The following is a 17,778-nucleotide window of genomic DNA, read 5'->3' as shown; positions in this document are numbered from 1 at the left end:
TAATGGGAATCCAAATTCTAATTATGTAGCTGTTGTTAAAGAGTTTAACTAGATAGTCACGGAGAAAATTGGATTATGCATAGAAATATGCAGCCAGCGCGCGCGGTCCGGGGGATGGGTCCAGGGACTTTCAGCCAGGCCACCCCCTGCCCTGGAGGACACTCCTCCACTCAGAGGAAGGAAAAGACCCACCCCCGCCCCAGCATATAAATAAAATCCCCCGTTTTCCGTTGACAGTGGCAGGGCGGGTCTCAGGATGGGAGGAGAGGCCGAAGCTTGCTGATGCGCGGGCTTGGATGCGGGGCCGGTGTGGAGGTCAGGGGTTCCTGGGTCTCTCGGTCTGGGTAAGCGTTTGTGCCCATTTCTCAGGTCGTCTCCGGGTCTCAGCGAATCCTTCCTGCACCTCTTTCTGATAATCATATAATTACATCTGGGTGCTGTGGACTTATATTTTTCCCACTGTCAGTTTAAGGAAATAGCCACCAGCCGGAAGCCCAATTACACCCGATGTCTCGTCATTCACTTTATTAAGGACCCTGGATATGTTTCCATTTTCGCAGGAAATGAGGTCCGATCAAGCAGCACTAATACCTCGGGCCTCGGGGAGGGGGACGGGGACTCTCAGGGGCGGGCTCCAATCCCCCAGAGGCCCTGCTGAGGGCGGGGGCGCCTAAGCTTCGAAAAGGGTGGGACACTTTGGGGCAGCAGACACCCAGTTCTCCACTTCTCCCAATTTCTCTCAATTTCCCCTAGAACCCTGGATTCATCCTGTCCCGGGACACCCACTCCAACAGGCCCACACTCTCCGGCATCCCAGCGCGGGGGGGGGGGGGGCGCTGGAGCTTCCGCCACTCTGGCCCTTTTGGGGGCGGGATCCGAGGGCCTGGGGAGTTGAGGGGACATTGCAGCTCCCAAAGGGAAAGCTAGCGTCCTTTCAAGCCCTCCTACCCCCCCTCCCACGAGCTTGGCAACCTCTGAAGACGCTACTAAGGCCTACAGAGCTGGGCGGGTAGGCCCGGATGGCGGGGAGGGGGGAGGGGGGGAGCAACACCTCTCTGTCCCAGTCGTCTCCCCTTTTAGTCTCTGATTACGGATTTCTATCTCCCTTTCAACAAGAACGCAACGTTTCCCCGCCATCCCCCTACTTTAGAAAGGAAGCGGGCAGGTCCAGATCTCGCCAGGAGCTCCAGTCCGCCAAGCCCGACGGTGCTCCGTGCGTCCCGGCCGCGGGCGGATTCTAGCGCCCCTCCTCGGACCTCGATTTCCTAGAGGACCGCGTGGGATTAACGCTTGCGCTGCCGGCAGGGCGACCCTGGGTCTCTCCAAGCCTTCCCTTCCCTCCACACAGGCTCCCATTTGAACTCGGAAAGGGAGGAGATGGGAGGGATAGGACCTCCGGGATGGTCTGGAGGGAGGACCTCAAGATCGGGGCATCAGAGTCTCAACACTTTGCAGGTGGTGGCTAGAAGCCAAACTGGGACAGGAGGGATCAGTTCAGGGAAGGCCAAGCAGAGAAGGACGCATGGCCGCGGGGCCATCCCTAAGAGACTTACTCTGATCTGGGAACTGGGTCTGGGTCAGATGCGTTTAGAGAGCGTCCCCCTTTCCTCCTGGGCTCTGAAGGGGTAGGGGGCCGTTTCTCAAAGCTTGGGGCCAACTTCCCAGTTTCAGCAGACAGTGTCCGAAGGAAAAGCAAAGGAAGGGACGCCGAAGATTAAGAGATTACAGCCCACTCCATCTGGGTCGCCTGGGGTGGAGTCTGGAAAGACCCACAGATCTGGTGCAAACAGTCATGTGCACGAGCTTGGATTGTTTATTCCGGGGTTGAATTCAGATTCTGAATTCTCCCAGTGACCTCAAAACAGCACTCAGATCCAGACAGACGGGTGGGCCAACAACAGACTAAAAGACCGAGGATCCTCCACCCTTTTCCAGCTCCTGGAGAGGGTCTGGGGGATCCTTCCTCCCTTTTCGCCTACGTGAGCAGTGCCTTTTGCTCCTTCTCCTCGCCCCTTCCAGGCCTCCTAGGAACCAGGGCTGCTCCTTAGCCCCCCTAAGTACCGAGCTGTCCCCTCAGTTTTAGTGAGGACGGTCCTTGGACCGCAGCTGGCTCCTTCCTGCAGCCCTCGAGGGGTCTCCCAGCTAGCCCCCTCCACCTGAGCCACGCTTCAAAAAGCAGCGCTTCTCCATGAAGCGGACTTCGAGCGCCACCTAGCGGCATTTGTAGAGACGCGCAGCAGCAGCGTGCGCCGTCCTGCCACCGCTCCTTCTCCTACCCCTTCTGGAACCCCAAGTGCGACGCAATACCACACACACAGCACAAGCTCTAACGTGAGCACGCATCACCTCCACTTCCTGGCCCTAAGCCATTAGGAGAAGGCCACTGCAAGGCAAGGAAGAGCAGGCGTACGGCCGAGGGGGTGGGGGTGGGGGCTTCCCTGGAAACCCGCCGATGCTGGGGAGGACGCCCTTTCAAGGAATTGGGTATGGGACGGGGCTGAGAAATGGGCCACCTCATGTCTGCTGCTGGGGAGGAAAAAGGGTCCTCCTGGGGGCATCGCAAGAGGACACTCCTCCTTTTAGGTGAGCGCCTAAAGGGAAGATTATGAGCCAGTAGTCATCCCTATTCCTACCCAAGCGCAGCCCTCCTCTGCAGGCACCTGGACAAGGATCAGAACCCTCCCGGCTCTCACAAGTTGAGGTTCTTGCAACCGCCTCTGTGCTGGAAAGGTTAGGCAAGAGCTCCCTCTGCTGTCCATAGTTGGGTCCTGCTGCAGGCTGCCGTGCGGAGCGGCTTCAAAATTCAGACCAGTACAGCAGGATGTGCTTCTCTGATCTAGATCTGATGGGCTAGCGGTCATCTTAGCCGTCCTTCTGCCTTCAGGAAAGATATCCTTTTCCAAGATGGGCAGAAGAGGTTTCTCTGGTCTCCATGGGTTTGCACAGGGAAGAAAGGACTCAGTCCTGCTGAGTTCCACCCCCACTGTTTGTTCTGTGCCAATCTTAGTTCTTCCCATTCTGCCTCTGGGCCAGCGGCCCCCCGGCTGATATGGTGCCTAGAAAGTTAGAAATTTCTTTCTCTACAGTAAGACTGTTAAGCTTGACAGCAGGGGCTGTATCTGCTCGTTAGCACGCTACAGATGGAAAGGTCAGGTGAGGAGAGTGCCAACCGTTTCTGGGTGACAACCATCCACTCCCTGGCAGAAAAACCCCATGAGGGCACTCACAATGCCTGAAACACCCTGATTCCCTGATACACCAAACAGTCCCTCACGCTGACCCAGGTTGCTGCCATCTATTGACGTTGATCCCCCTGACCACAGCCACTCTGGCCCCGAGACCCTCTCTTGATATCTCCCATGGCACATTGCCCTTCCCTGCACAACAAGGAGAAGCAAGGATCAGCGTGGGCAGGAATGCTAGGCCGATGTGCGATAAGGCCGTCTGAGAAGGTCACTCTTGAGTCTTTAACCCTGATTTTGTGACTGTCCATAGAGAAGAGGGCGGGAGGGCAGTGTGTGCCTGTGTGTGCGACAGGACAGATACAGGTTTTGAAGGTTCTCCTGTGACATGAGATCTGGTGACAACCTTTCATTTGAGGCGATGCTCTATGATTGTGGATAGGTGTCCCAGAGTTTGGATCCAGGCCCCTCCCCTGCCCACCAGCCATGTCCAAAACACAGGGATCCCATCTAGACACTGATCAGAGTGAGCCACAGTGCTGGGAATTTCCATGTACTCTAATCAGCCTGAGAAAATGAGAGTCCTTAAACCCAAACAGTAGATGGGGGGAGAGGTGAAAGAGAGTCTTCTGGCCTTTTCCATTCTTTCCCATCCTCTCTCCAGATCTTCAGTAGTCTCCCATGAGGGGGTAGTGCCTCCAACCTCTTTGGAGTGTGGACATTTGGGGGTCCTTGGAGTCACTGCACTTACATGGGGGGACTCTGAGTCCCCTCCTCCTCCTCCATGCAGGTTGAGGAGGAGGAGGAGGCAACTGCGGAGGGGCTGCTGGGGGGCCTGGTCCTAGGCTAAGCTGAGCTTGAGAAAATGCCCATTTCAGGGCCCTACCCCAGAGCCACGGGAATTCCTGGGAGTGGGACCTGCAAGTCTTCCCTGGGATGTAGCAGCCCATTCCCTCTTTACCTCTTTTCCAGATTCTTGGGGGGTTTTTTAGATTTATTTATTTGAGAGAGAGAGAGCAAGCATGTGTACCCCGGGGGTGGGGAAGGGCAGTGGGAGAGGGAGAGAGTCTCAAACTGACTCCCTGCTGAGCAACCCTGAGCTCATGACCTGAGCCCAGATCAAGAGTGGGATGCTTATCCAACCGAGTCACCCAGGTGCCCCTCTTTCCCAGATTCTTAAGGTCACCAGTCTGTAAGCAGTGCAAAAGCTCTCCCCTTCCTATCCACTCCTCCTGGAACCAGCCAGCCCGGGTCGGAGCCTGTAACCTCCTAGCTCTGGGACCTGGGCAAGTCACTCCACCCCACTGAGCTTCCTCTTCCGTGAGCTGGGGACAGTGATGTCTGCCTCAGCGTTTGCACTGAGGCCAGATGAGCCTAATGTCCCCAAAAGGAGCTTTGTAAAGGTTACATTTCTTTACTTTTTTCTTTTCTTTCTTTCTTTCTTTTTTTTTAAGATTTTATGCATGTATTGGACAGAGAAAGAACAGGAAGGGGGAGCAGTGGAGGAAGAGGGAGAAGCAGGCTCCCCATGGAGCAGGGAGCCCAACGCAGGACCCTGGGATCATGACCTGAGCCGAAGGCAGTCATTTAACCAACTGAGCCACCCAGGTGCCCCTAAAAGGCACGTTTCAGTACAAATGCTGGTTATTATTCAGGAATTTCAGTGCCAGGGATAAGGTTAATTAGTCCAGGAAATTCTCCCAGGCAGGGGAGATAAGCCCCTCCTTTGGGATTTCTCTGAAACTCCTTCCACTGTTTCTTCCCAGCTCCCCTTTCCCACCAAAGAAATGTAACTGATCTCTTCGGACAGCCACACCCTTACCCTTCCCATAAAGGAATTGGGTTTATCTAGTGGTTTCAATATTAACAAAGGGCTGCGCACCTGCCTGGGTGTGGGGGAATCTTGATAAAACCACCACCACCACCACCACAACAACAACATCGCAGAGGCTGAGCCCAGATTTAGGAGTTCTAAGGGGAAGGGCCCTGAGCAGTACCTTTCCATCATGGTCTCCAGGCAATTGGAATTCCCTTGTCCCTGAGACCCATCTCCCTAGACTATCTGATGTTATTAATGAGAAGCAGGCAGTGAGGCCCTACCAGAAAAGCTCCCCCAGAGACTTTCTGTCTCGGGTTTCTTCTAAGGCAGAGGCTGAGGTTGGAGTAGGGAGCAGTGAGCTGGGCAGACCAGGGGGACAACAACCATTGACTTTAGTATGACAGGAGGCGGGTCTCATGGAAAGAGCTGGGCTCTGAGGAGTGGGGATGGAGAGCATTGTAAGGGTCTCACTCATGCTAGCCTGAAAGTCTGGGCCAACTTCCTGGACCTCCTGGCACCCCAGTTTCTTCATCTGCAGAAGGGGAGAGACCCCTAGACTGGCTCTGCTCCAGAGTGGCCCCAAGTGGCCTCTGTGTTCAGAGAGGGGCTTGCATCTTCACAGAGACGTGCACGTGTGTGTGGGAATAAATGCAGAACATGCATCTCGTTCTGAAATTTACTCTTTTCGCTGAACGACAGATCTTGGCTCTATTTCCATGCTGATATTCTGTGGTAGTACCTTATAAATTTTAAACTGCAAAACTGTTAAAATGTTACTTGATTTTTTAAAAGTGTTATCATTTGGGAAACAGAGAACATGTGCCAGAGGTGGGCTTGATCCCAGGACCCCAACATCTTGACCTGAGCCAAAACCAAGAGTTGGATACTCAATGGATGGAGCCACCCAGGTGCCCCAAAATGTTACTTGATTTAAATAGCAGACACAGGGGCCCCTGGGTGGCTCAGTCATTAAGTATCTGCCTTTGGCTCAGGTCATGATCCCAGGATCCTGGGATCAAGCCCTGCGTTGGGCTCCCTGCTCAGCGGGGAGTCTGTTTCTCCCTCTCCTCCCTGCTTATGCTCTCTCCTGCTATCTCTCCCTGTTCCTTCCAAATAAATAAATAAAATCTAAAAATAAATAAATAAATAAATAAATAAACAACACAGACAATACTACCCTTTGGAGAGGGCTGCGGGGCTGTGTCCTTCTTGGGGTATAGTGTGTGCAGGCATGATGGAGGCTGGTGAGCATGCATGGATGCCTCAGGAGCTGGTGATGGGGGGCTTTTAATTACACACAGCCTGGAGTGAAAAGGAGGCACTCAATTAGGAGCCTTTGGCCTTTAGGGAGCCACTCCCAGGAGTCTGCCTCCTTGGCTACTGGCCTTCGAGGGGCTCATATTTGGGACTTAGGCAAGGGGTGACCCATGGTCACCTCTTAATGGCACATTAAAGGATAGCTGAGCTGCTGTAACAAAGGGGCCCCCAAATACAGAGGCTGAATGGGATGGATGTCTATTGTTCATCTCATGACAATGTAGTGTGTAGATCTCTCTTCTGTATGCTGTTGTAACTAAGAGCAGACTCTGGAACCAGGTTGCCTGGGCTCAAACCCAGGCCTTTGTGACCTTACAGAAGTTACTCAACCTCTCTGTGTCTCTGGTTCCTCATCTGTAAAGCTGGAATGGTAATAGACATGACATAGTAACCTTACCTCAGAGGATTGTCGTGAAGGTTAAATGAGTTAAGTCCAAAAACTTATTTATCGAGAGCCTGCTCTTTGAGCCCATGGTGGCTCCCATCAGTGGGGTGAAACTGGCTGCTCTGGCTCCTTCCATCACATCTGCCTCCCAGTCAGGTGGGGAGAAGGAAGGCAGTGAGGCACCTGGGTGGCTCAGTTGGTTAAGTGTCTGCTTTTGGCTCAGGTTATGATCTTGGGGTCCTGGGATCAAACCCCACCTGCCCTAAGCTCCAGGATCAGCAGGCAGTCTGCTTCTCCTTCTCCCTCTGCCCTCCAGCGCCCTTGCCTCCGCTTGTGCTCTCACTCCCTCTCAAATAAATAAATAAATAAAATCTTGTTAAAAATTAAAAAAGGAAGAAGGAAAGGGCAAAAGAGCAATTATCTATTCTTTCTAAGGTCATGACCTAGAAGTGGCATACCTCTGCCCCCTTTGTGAGGCTGGGAAGTAGTCTTCAGCTGTGCGATGCTGTGCCAGCTAAACACTCAGGAACACTAAAGAAAAGAAGGAGACAGCAGATCTTGGTAGACAACAAACAGTTCCTTCTCTCCTTCTAGGGACAGTCGCATCTTACCCACATACAGCCCTGAGGAAGACAGGAACAGAGGGGAGAGAGGGGGAGCCTGAGGGGAAAAAAGCTAAGAGGGATCACTCAAGAAGGGAAGTCGCTAAAACAGGGATGAGTTGATGGGGAAGGAGACACCAAGACTGGGGCTGCTAGCTTGTGGCCAGCATCTGGGGCCAAGGAGATGTCGTGGGTATGCGGACCATTTTTATGCATCTGGGTCTTATCTATATCCTGCCACTCCCTCTGGGTTTGGAGTAAAGGTCAGTGGCCATTCTCTACTGGGAGAAAGGGTAGGTTATTTCGTGTGCTAGCCTAAGCCCAAGAGGAGGAAGACTGAGAGTATGCTGGGGGGTGCTGGGAGAGTTCTGGCCAGTGAGAGGCCAAAAAGAAGTGGACCCAGGTTTTATGTCACCAAGGGCAATGCGCTGAGATTCCTGAGGATTCCAGGAGAAGCAGCCGACTGGGCTGCTCCAGCTGGGCGAGTGTGCCCTCTGACCTGGGGGATGGTGCCAAGGGCAGCTATAGGTGGCCATTGATGAGTGGAGAACTTGAAGGCAGAGGGACAGTGTGATGACACTGAAAATTAGGAAACTTTGTCCTCTCCATCATCTCACCCTGTTGTCCAGCTCTGTTCTGCCAGTATCCGTAAGGTTACAGGAACCTCCCGACCCAGGATTCCTACCCAGTGCCCAGTATCCCTGGCAAGTGGGGGCACAATTGTGTGGGTGTGTGCTTACGTGTTTTTCTGAGTGGTGATGATATAGAGTGCTTTTATCAGATTCCTAAAGGGTCTGTGACCCAACAGAAGTTAATAGCATCAATTTCCTTTTCTTGGGGCGCCTGGGTGGCTCAGTCAGTTAAGCATCTATCTTCGGCTCAGGTCATGATCCCAGGGTCCTGGGATGGAGTCCCACGTCAGGCTCCCTGCTCAGCGAGGAGCCTGCTTCCCCTTCTTCCTCTGCCCCTTGCCCTGCTCACTGTCTGTCTCTCAAATAAAATCTTTTAAAATTTCCTTCTCTTTTCCTCGAATCTGCTGTGAGGAAACCACCTTGATTGGATTGTGAGGCTCCTGACTGCATATAAATGTTTGTGTAAGTTAAGTTTGAAGATGAGCAGGAATTCTGGAGCCCTTGCGCCTTGGAGGACAGCTGGTCAGGAAGAGGCTGAGGCCTGGGCCAGACAAAGGGGAGAACAATGCCAGGGAGAACAGGGATCGGGTGGCGGGGAGCCATGTCTTTCCCAGCAGGAGGCTCTCTGGAGGAAGGGGGTGCTCACTGTTTTGTGGACCCCAGCCACAGAGGGAGGTCAGAGTGAGGGAAGCCCAGAGGACCCAGAGGACCAAGAAAGACACAGCAGGACTTGGGTCTTGGCAAGTGGCCTGTAAGATCCTCCTGGCTTCTTGGTTCTCTTCAGCTCCAGCCGTTTGTAAGTCTGGATACCAGGAGGCAAGAGACTTCAGACAACCCATTCTTTGGAAGCCCATGATGGGCTTTCAATGTATATCTCTTGACTGAATGATTGAATAAATAAAGCAAAATGGCTTCACGAGGGTTCAGCTGTGTTAATAAAAAACAGAGAGATGCCAGGCGCCGTAAGTTGTTTGAAGCTCGTTCGGCAGGGTCCTGCGTCACTTAAATGAGTGGTTGTGCTGTGCTTGTCCAGAGCCTCACACGTGACTACTTCATTCTGTCCCTGGAGTGACCTCAAGCCATAGGCATCAGGAGCCAGGATGCTCCTGGTATGGATGGTGACATGAGGCTGGGGGGCTGGGACACTTGCCTGGTGTGACGGTGCGCAGGCGATCAGACTCAAACCTGCTTCCCGAGGCTGCAGAGCCCACGCTCGACTCTTCCTACAGGGTCACTGTGGCCAGCTCGCCCTTCTCCTCGAGCTGGCCAGGTTGCAGACTGTGTGGACAGGGTCACAGCTTCCCTTTCAACATCTCTTCCCCTCCTCCCAGGTGAGGTGGCATTGACTCTCCAGCTTCTCGCAACTCCAAGTGTGGTCCCAGGAGCCACAGCCTCCACATCACCTGCGAGCCAGTTAGAAAGGCAGAAACTCAGGCTCCGGCCCACCCGAACTGATGAATCAGCATCTGCATTTTGACAAGATTCACAGGTACATCTGGATCCCGGGAAATTCAGCTTTGGATCTGCCTGCTGGCTGCAGGTAAGGGAAAACCCTGGCTAACCTGATTTGTAGGAAGCCGCTTCCCTAGGGATGCTGGGGCAGGGATGCCTGTCTCCTTCCAGAAAGGCAGCTTCTCTGGTTCTCTGTTCCATTTCCTAGGACTTCTCCTTTCCAAACCCTCCCTCCTCTTTCCACTGGAAAGCCAGTCCTCCTGTCCTCCCCTACATCCCTGTGTTAACTTTTTTTTTTAAGTAAACTTTTAATTTCAGAATAGTTTGAAATTTACAAAACAGTTGCAAAGGTAGCACAGAGAGTTCCCATAGACTCCTCCCCCGGAGCCCCCTCTTTTTACTCTCTCCCAGTGCGTGTGTCCCAGCTCAGGAAGCACACTGGTGTATCGCTACCAACCAAACTCCACTCAATTTCACTGGAGTTTCCACGAACCAGGATTCTCTCCCGGGTCCCACACTGCATTTAGTCACCACGTCTCAGTGTCATCTGTGCTGTGACAGTTGCTCAGACTTTGTTGTGTTTTGTTTGTTCATTTTATGCCCTTACCACTTTGGAGGAATACTGGGCCAGGTATTTTGTAGAAGGTCTCTCCATTTGGCTTGTCTGGTGGTTTTCTCACGGTTAGACTGGGGGTGTGGGTTTGGGGAAGAAGACCGCAGAGGCGAAGTGCCCTTCTCATCACATCACACAGGGGCACACGTCACCAAGAGGACTCCTCACTGATGATACGCTTGCTTGATCACCCGGCTAACCGCCTGCCCCACCTAACTTTCCCTTTCTTCTTTCCCTGAGTCTCTATAGCTCCCCCTCCTGGTGGTTCGCCACTGTTTCAGTAATTAATAATCGGTTTGGGCACAACATCTCCGCTAGCCACTCTGGGGCGGGGCGGCGGGGTGGTGGTGGGGGCTTCATTCCTATCCCATTTAGGTTGCTGCTCGATGCTTTCGATACTGGAGAGGTGTGTTGTTGAAACACATCATCTGGGGCGCCTGGGAGGCTCAGTCGTTAAGCATCTGCCTTTGGCTCAGATCATGATCCCAGGGTCCTGGGATCGAGCCCCATGTCAGACTTCCTACTCAGCAGGACATCTGCTTCTCCCTCTCCCACTCCCCCTGCGTGTGTTCCCTCTCTCACTGTCTCTCTCTGTCTGTCAAATAAATAAAATCTTAAAAAAAAAAAAAAAAAAAACCGAAGGGGCGTCTGGGTGTCTCAGTGGGTTAAAGCTTCTGCCTTCGGCTCAGGTCATGCTTCCAGGGTCCTGGGATTGAGCCCCGCATTGGGCTCTCTGCTCAGCAGGGAGCCTGCTTCCCTTCCTCTCTCTCTGCCTGCCTCTCTGCCTACCTGTCATCTCTGTCCGTCAAATAAATGGATAAAATCTTAAAAAAAAAAACAAAAAACCAAAAACACAACACATTCTCTGCCAACAAGAGCCCTGAGGTAGTCACGTGTCTCCTGCCTGCAGGAAGCCTAAAAGCTAACCTGAAGCTGTCCACCAGGGCCTGGAGGCAAACGGGAGGCTGGGCCTCGAACAAGCCAAGATATGCTCCAGATGATTTAGGAAAGTGTATTCCACTCAGTAGGAAGGAGAAAATTAGAGTTAGATGAGAAAGTGGTGGGGAGCAGGGCGACATGGACGTGCGAGGGAGGGAGGTATCCAGACGGGCCTGAGTGTTTGCATTGCTGCGTATTTTATTCTCAATTCTGAATCACCCCCTCTGTCGTGTTAAGCATCAGTTTTATGCTTCTGCCTTTAACACAAGTTGGTGATATTTTCCATGTAGAAGAGTAAGACCAAATAGAAACATTCTGCTGTCCTCCCTGCTGTGAGCTTTCAGTCTGCCTGTGCTCTGCCAGCAGCCTTCATCCCCACCTGAGGGAGACGTTGCTGAGTGATCAAGTGATCGTGGAAGAAAGAGAAGTTAGTCATACAACAGGGGCTCCTCTGGGAGACTGGGAATGCAGGAAAGGAGACTCTGCCCTCTGGGTGGAACGGATGTCGTCAAGAGTCCTGAGTACAGGGGTGGGAAGAGGTGCCCAAGACTCACGCTGACCTGCCTCAGGCCCTGAAGCCCTACTTTCTGCCTCCCCCAGTGAAATCAAGAATCATCTTCAACTTCCAGAATTTTCCATTCAGAGCTAAGTCTATATGGTTGGTTCCCGGTTTATCCAGAGATACTGAAATACTGGCATTTGTCCTTACTGAAAGGGCAAATTATGATGTACATGCCAGGCTGGAGTTTGCCCATGGAATATTCTGTAGGTTTCTTTGCCACCCTGCACAGGATGTATGATGGTTCCTGGTAATATAGCACCAGTTCTCCCTCAGGGGTGGTAGTGGGCAGTGGGAGGAAGGAAGGGGCAGTCGGCTGCCACTACCACAAACTCTGGTTGTTCACAGGAGAACCACTGTGGAAGAATGTTCTGTGCTCTCATTTGGGAAGAACCTGCTCTTTGATCCAGCTGGACACACCCTGGAGCCACACACCTTCCAACAAGGAGAGGTGAGGAGCAAACAGACGTCCGAATGCTATCGGCAGTGGTTTTCGTCAGTTCTATTTAATGGCAGTGGCTGGAAACCCACCCAAAGCAGCCTCTGACCCTTCCCCAGAGGTGGGCGGCAGAAGCCGGAGTATGATCAGGCCTGGCTGGCTGGAACAGGGGTGAGCACTGACCCAGACTGGGCCCAGAACTATTCTGATTTGGAAAGGGCTAGGGAGTGAGTAGAACATGTCCGTGGCCACACAGCAACCACTTTCCACCTCATGTGTGGAGAACTGAAGGAAGCTGGTCTTAAGTAAGATGCTTGAGACCGTGGGGCCCAGAGAGAAAAGGGCTGCCTGGCTTCTGGGCCTTCCCGGGGCCTGGGTGTGCCACTTGTCCCAGCGTTCCAGCGTGCACCTATCCTTATAATAACTACCCTTTTTGTCTCAGCCTGAGTGGGTTTCTGTCACTTATACCCCCAAAAAGCCCAAGATGGGGGGTATGGGAGGGATTCAGGGAATATCACAGAAAGGAAGGGTGGGAAAACACTGGGGCTTAGGAACTAGAAAAATCACGTCTCTCTTTCTCTCTCAATCTGCCCATCTGGTGCTTTTCTTGCCCCTATTTATCTGAACAGACCAGTTTTCTTTTTTGTTTCCATGAATAAATCCCCAACCAGGGCGCCTGGGTGGCTCAGTCCGTTAAGATTAAGGGTCTGCCTTTGGCTCATATCATGATCCCAGGGTCCTGGGACCAGGTACCACATCGGGCTCCTTGATCAGCAGGAACCTGCTTCTCTCTCTGCCTGCCACTCCCCCTGCTTGTGCTCTCTCTCCTTCTGACAAATAAATAAAATCTTTAATAAAAAAAAAAAAGGTAGCCCCAAAGGAAAAGTAGGATGGATTAGCTCACATCACTGATTTGATCAGAATGAAAAGGGCTTCAGGAACAACTGGATCCAGAAACAGCAACAATGTCACTGGAGGTGACATTTGTGTTTGTGAGGTGACATTTGTGTTTGCCTCATTCCCCCATACTGGGCCTTTGTGTGGGCTGTGGGGAAGGCTGACAATGCTAGGCTTGTATCACCTCAACTGGTGACCCCAGAGTAAAGAAGGGGCTCTGTCTCCTGTTACCTGCACATAAGTTAAGGACCCAATCTGAGTCAAGTTCTCCTTCCTTGGGCTGGTCACGGTAGCCAGGAGGGCAAGGATAGTGTGATGGCAGCCCCATTGCCCACATGGAAGGGAAGGGGGTTCCTTAAAGAATAGGGCTGGTTGGGAGGGTCCACTGTGCATGGTATGCAGTATGATCCCTTTCAGGGGCTAAGAGGGTGGCAGATGGAATAGCAAAGCTGAGTGAGAAAGATGGAAACAGTGGCTCCAGATCCTTCTCTTCTGTCTTCCAGATCAGCTCCCCCTCAGAGTTCTGTCTCTGCAGATCCGAATCCTTCTCCCAACAGCTCTTTTGCTTCTTTGTGTTCTTGTCCTCCCTCCAACTTCAATCTCCCACTGTGACTCATTCTGCCTGGGCTCAGCCCACTGGCTCCGGGGCCCTCCCTTACATCTGGAGGAAGATTCTGAGCGAGAGCCTGTAAGTCTTCCTATGGGTTGGTATTGCCCACTGGGGCCAGAGGAGGTCAGTTTAGGGAGGACATGGTCTGTGCCTGGTACAGCATCACTGGCCCAGTGATCCTGGCCTGGAGGATCCCACGCAGAGATGACTTCTGTCCCAGGGAGAATCTTCAGAGTAGCCCTTCCAGCAGCAGTTAAAAGTTCCTCTCTGTGTTGACTTCTGTCATCCCCAAGTCTTAAGTAAAGTTCTGTCAAATGCTAACAATAACAGAAAGACATTAGAGGTCAGGGGCCTGCAGGCAAACTCTGCCTTCAAAACCGAGACACAGGGAGACATCCGGATTACTTCACAACTCCAGTTGTCTCTCAGACAAGTCTGTTCAGACATCTTCAAATATGCATTTTAGCACTTCTCTCTGCCAGAGTGTTGACACTGGGGCTGGCTTCCCCAGGGCTGAGTGATGCCTCGGCGGGTCTGTGTAGCACTTTCCTGGTGCTCAGAGGCGCAGGCATCGCCAAGAGGCAGCAGAATGAGCCAGAAGAGCATTCCTGCTTCTCAATCAGTACCTTTTCTGTTTGCAGATCCCTCAGCACAAACCACTTAGCACACGTGGACAAATCTGTCCAGACTTTCCCAAGATACAATGCTTGGGGGTGAGGGATGAAGGACAGTCCTCCCCACACCTTGGCTGTGACTTCCTATTCCCCTCCCTCTCAGCTCTGTCTGGGAAGATTCTGGGAGTGGACAAGACAGCAGAAGCTCGGGGACCTCAGGGAAGCGAGAGGATGGGTCTCATTGACAGCCCTGGGCTATGCAACCCATGGGATCCACTGTCCTGCAAAGGTGTGGAACAGTATCACTCAGAATCTAATTTAGTCCCAGGCTGTGTTAATTCAGTAACTTCCTTTTAACAGCCTTCTTATTTTGAAAATATTAAACCTACAGAAAAGTTAAAAGAATAGTATAATAAACTCCCAAATGCCCTTTACCAAGATTCACTAATATTTTACTACATGGGCTATATATATATATATATATATATATATATATATATATATATTAAAGATTTTATTTATTTATTTGACAGACAGAGATCACAAGTAGGCAGAGAGGCAGGCAGAGAGAGAGAGGAGGAAGCAGGGTCCCCGAGGAGCAGAGAGCCCGATGCGGGGCTCCATCCCAGCACTCTGGGATCACGACCTGAGCTGAAGGCAGAGGCTCTAACCCACTGAGCCACCCAGGCATCCCTACATGGGCTATATTATGTCTCTCTTAGACACACACAGACACACACAGACACACACAGATGTAAATCATTTTGGTACTGAACTATTTGAAGATAAGTTTCAGACACTCTAACACTTCATCCCTAAACACTCAAGCTCGTATCTCTTAAGAACAAGGACATTTTCTTACCTGTCCTTAGGACAACTACCAAGTTAAGGACCTGTCACTGATACACTATAATCTAATATACGGTCCTTATTCTAACTTTGCCCTTCCTCCCTTACTGTCTTCTGTAGCAGTTTTTTTCTCAGGTTCAGTACTGATCCAGAATTATCTGTTGTGGTTTTTCTCGTTTTTTTGTTTTTTGTTTTTTAAAGATTTTATTTATTTATTTGAGAGAGAGAGAACACAGCCACGGTGGGTGCAGAGGGAGAGGGAGAAGCAGACTCTTGGTGGAGCAGGGAGGCTGATGCAGGACTCCATCCCAGGATCTTGGGATCATGACCCAAGCCAGAGGCAGATGCTTAACTAACTGAGCCACCCAGGCGCCCCTCTGTTGTGGTTTTTCATCTGGAAAAGTTATTCTCAATTTCTTTTGCCTTTCATAATATTGGCTTTTTGGAAGAGTTGGGATGTCTGACAGCTTTCCTAGGATCCGATTCCCTTTCTGCCATTGGGAAGCAGAGGCCACAAGAATGATGCTGAGTCCTCCTCAGCCTGTCAGGGGTTAAGCATGGCTGTGGAGTCGGACTGCTGGTGTTGGGACGTTGGTCCAGTCCGCTGCCAACCTGTGTAACCTTGGGTAAATCCCTGAAGCTCTCTGGGTGGGCTTTGCTTTTGTCACCTGGGAAATGGACAGGGTAATACCTGCCCCGTGAGACTGTTGTGAGGATGAGACGGGCTAATGCACGGAAAGTGCTTATTGCTCAACGGAGGGACGCTGTAGGCCACACTATAGGCCACGGTGAGCCCCAGAGCTTCACTTACAGGCCCCCAGCCCCAGGGTCGAGTCTACCTGAAGCCAGAACCAGTGACTGCTTTACTTGAGAGGCTGGTGGGTGAGAGGAACAGGAAGGATCTCCCCACCCTGTGGGGCTGGGAGGGCCCGTATGACTCACTCACTTGTTTACACTGTATCTCTCACCTGCTTTCAGAAAGACTTTGAAGTGGCTCATAATTAAGGCCTCAGTTGCCTCAGCCTGCAGGGATGGGAAAGACCGTGTTCTGGCTGGAGCGGGCCTGGGCGAGGCTGGCACAGCTAGGCGGGTCCTGGGAGGAGGGCCTGACTTCCACGGGGGAGGGGTGGAGGATGGCAGGGGTGGGGGTGGGGGGGAAGCCGGGCGAGCCCTGACTGACCACCAGGTGCAGAAGGACAGAGGGGACTGGAGGCTTGAAGTGTCCAGATGGAACAAAGGAATGGGAAGGAGGAGCCCTGAAAAGGGCTCCACAAAGACTCTGTAGTCTGGCTGGGCCCACTTTTGATATTTGCTGAGTTGCCTTCTTTGGGCTTAGACCATCCTGTAGGATATTCATGTTGGCCAGCCCTGGGCCCTCCTGCTGCCCCAAGGCAGCAGGGGCCCTTGGGGCCCACTGAGAAGCACCAGCTTCTCCTCTCCAGAGGCAGGAGGGGGGGCTCTACCCTGGGTTCCAGGGGCCTCTGGCCTCAGGCTGAAATGTTTATTAGAGGAAATCCTGTCTTCCTCCTACCCCCCCACCATCCCCCCACAACCTCCCACCCTCAGCCCTTCTCCAGCAAGAGTTGGGCCCTACCCACCCCCATCTTAATGCTGTCAGGAAGTCCCTGCTCCCATCCTCCATTCTTTGCCACGCTGGGCCTGAGCTTTGTCTGCCCCTCCCCCACACCATTTCCTGCCTCTCACCTTGAACGTCCTGACTTGCCCCGCCTCAGCTCTGCTCAGGTTTCCTGAGACCGCATGGGGATGGCGTCCCGCACTCCACCAAGTTTTGGCAAGTCCAGCCCAACTGACAGACTTTCTGTCACACTTCCCTACAGCTACTTAAACCATTCTTTACCTTGTAATGGAATAGCTTCCATTTCCGGAAGTGGAGGGGGCTCACCCAGGCGGGATTAAACATGATGACAGTTCCCAAAGTAGGAGCTGGAATTCAGGCTAAAAAGATGGCAAGATTTGGGGGAGAGAGAATCAGAGTTATAGAAACAGCTGCTGCTGGGTTGTGGTGCTTCCTGAGGGGCAGAGGTGGTCATTGGGCTCAAAGGATCTCTGCCTCCACCCCTGCCCTGCAGAAGGAAACTACCCCTGAGATCAAACTTGGGGAAGAAGGAAAACAAGGTGAGAGGGAGCCCAGAGAGTAGAGGAGAAAGTATAAGAGCTAGAGCTGCACCGGTCTAATACCTTAAAGACCAGAGGACAGGCTGGTAGCTAGATTTATTGTGGGGATCATTTCATTACGTATAGAAATGTTGAATCATTATTGTACACCTGAAACTGGTACGATATTGTGAGTCAACTACACATTGATAATAAAAACTTTAAAAAAGACTACTATACAGTGTGCAGGATTTTATATGGAACATAGATTTTCAACACATTTGGGTAAATACCAAGGACCACAATTGCTGGATCATATGGTAAGAGCATGTTAATTTTGGAAGAAACTGCCAAATTGTCTTCTGAAGTAGCTGTACCATTTTGCATTCTCACCAGCAATGGATGAGAGTTCCTGTTGCTCCACATCCTCACCAGCATTTCGTGTTGTCAGTGTCCTAGATTTTGGTCATTCTGGTAGGTGTGCAGGGGTATCTCATGGTTTTAATTTCCAATTCCCTAATGACATAGGGTGTGGAGCCTCTTTTCATGTGTTTATTTTCCATCTGCGTATCTTCTTTGGTGAAATCTTTGCAGGTCTTTTGTGCATTTTTAAAATTGGATTGTTGGTTTTCTTATTTCTGATTGAAGAGGTCTTTGTATATTTTAGCTAGCAGGACTTGATCAGATGTGTTTTTTGCAAATATTTTCTCCTAGTCTGTGGCTTATCTTCTCATTCACTTGGCAGTGTCTTTTG

Source organism: Lutra lutra, chromosome 14 (assembly GCF_902655055.1).
Source record: "Lutra lutra chromosome 14, mLutLut1.2, whole genome shotgun sequence".
Lineage (NCBI taxonomy): Eukaryota > Metazoa > Chordata > Mammalia > Carnivora > Mustelidae > Lutra > Lutra lutra.
This window is presented reverse-complemented; position numbering follows the sequence as displayed.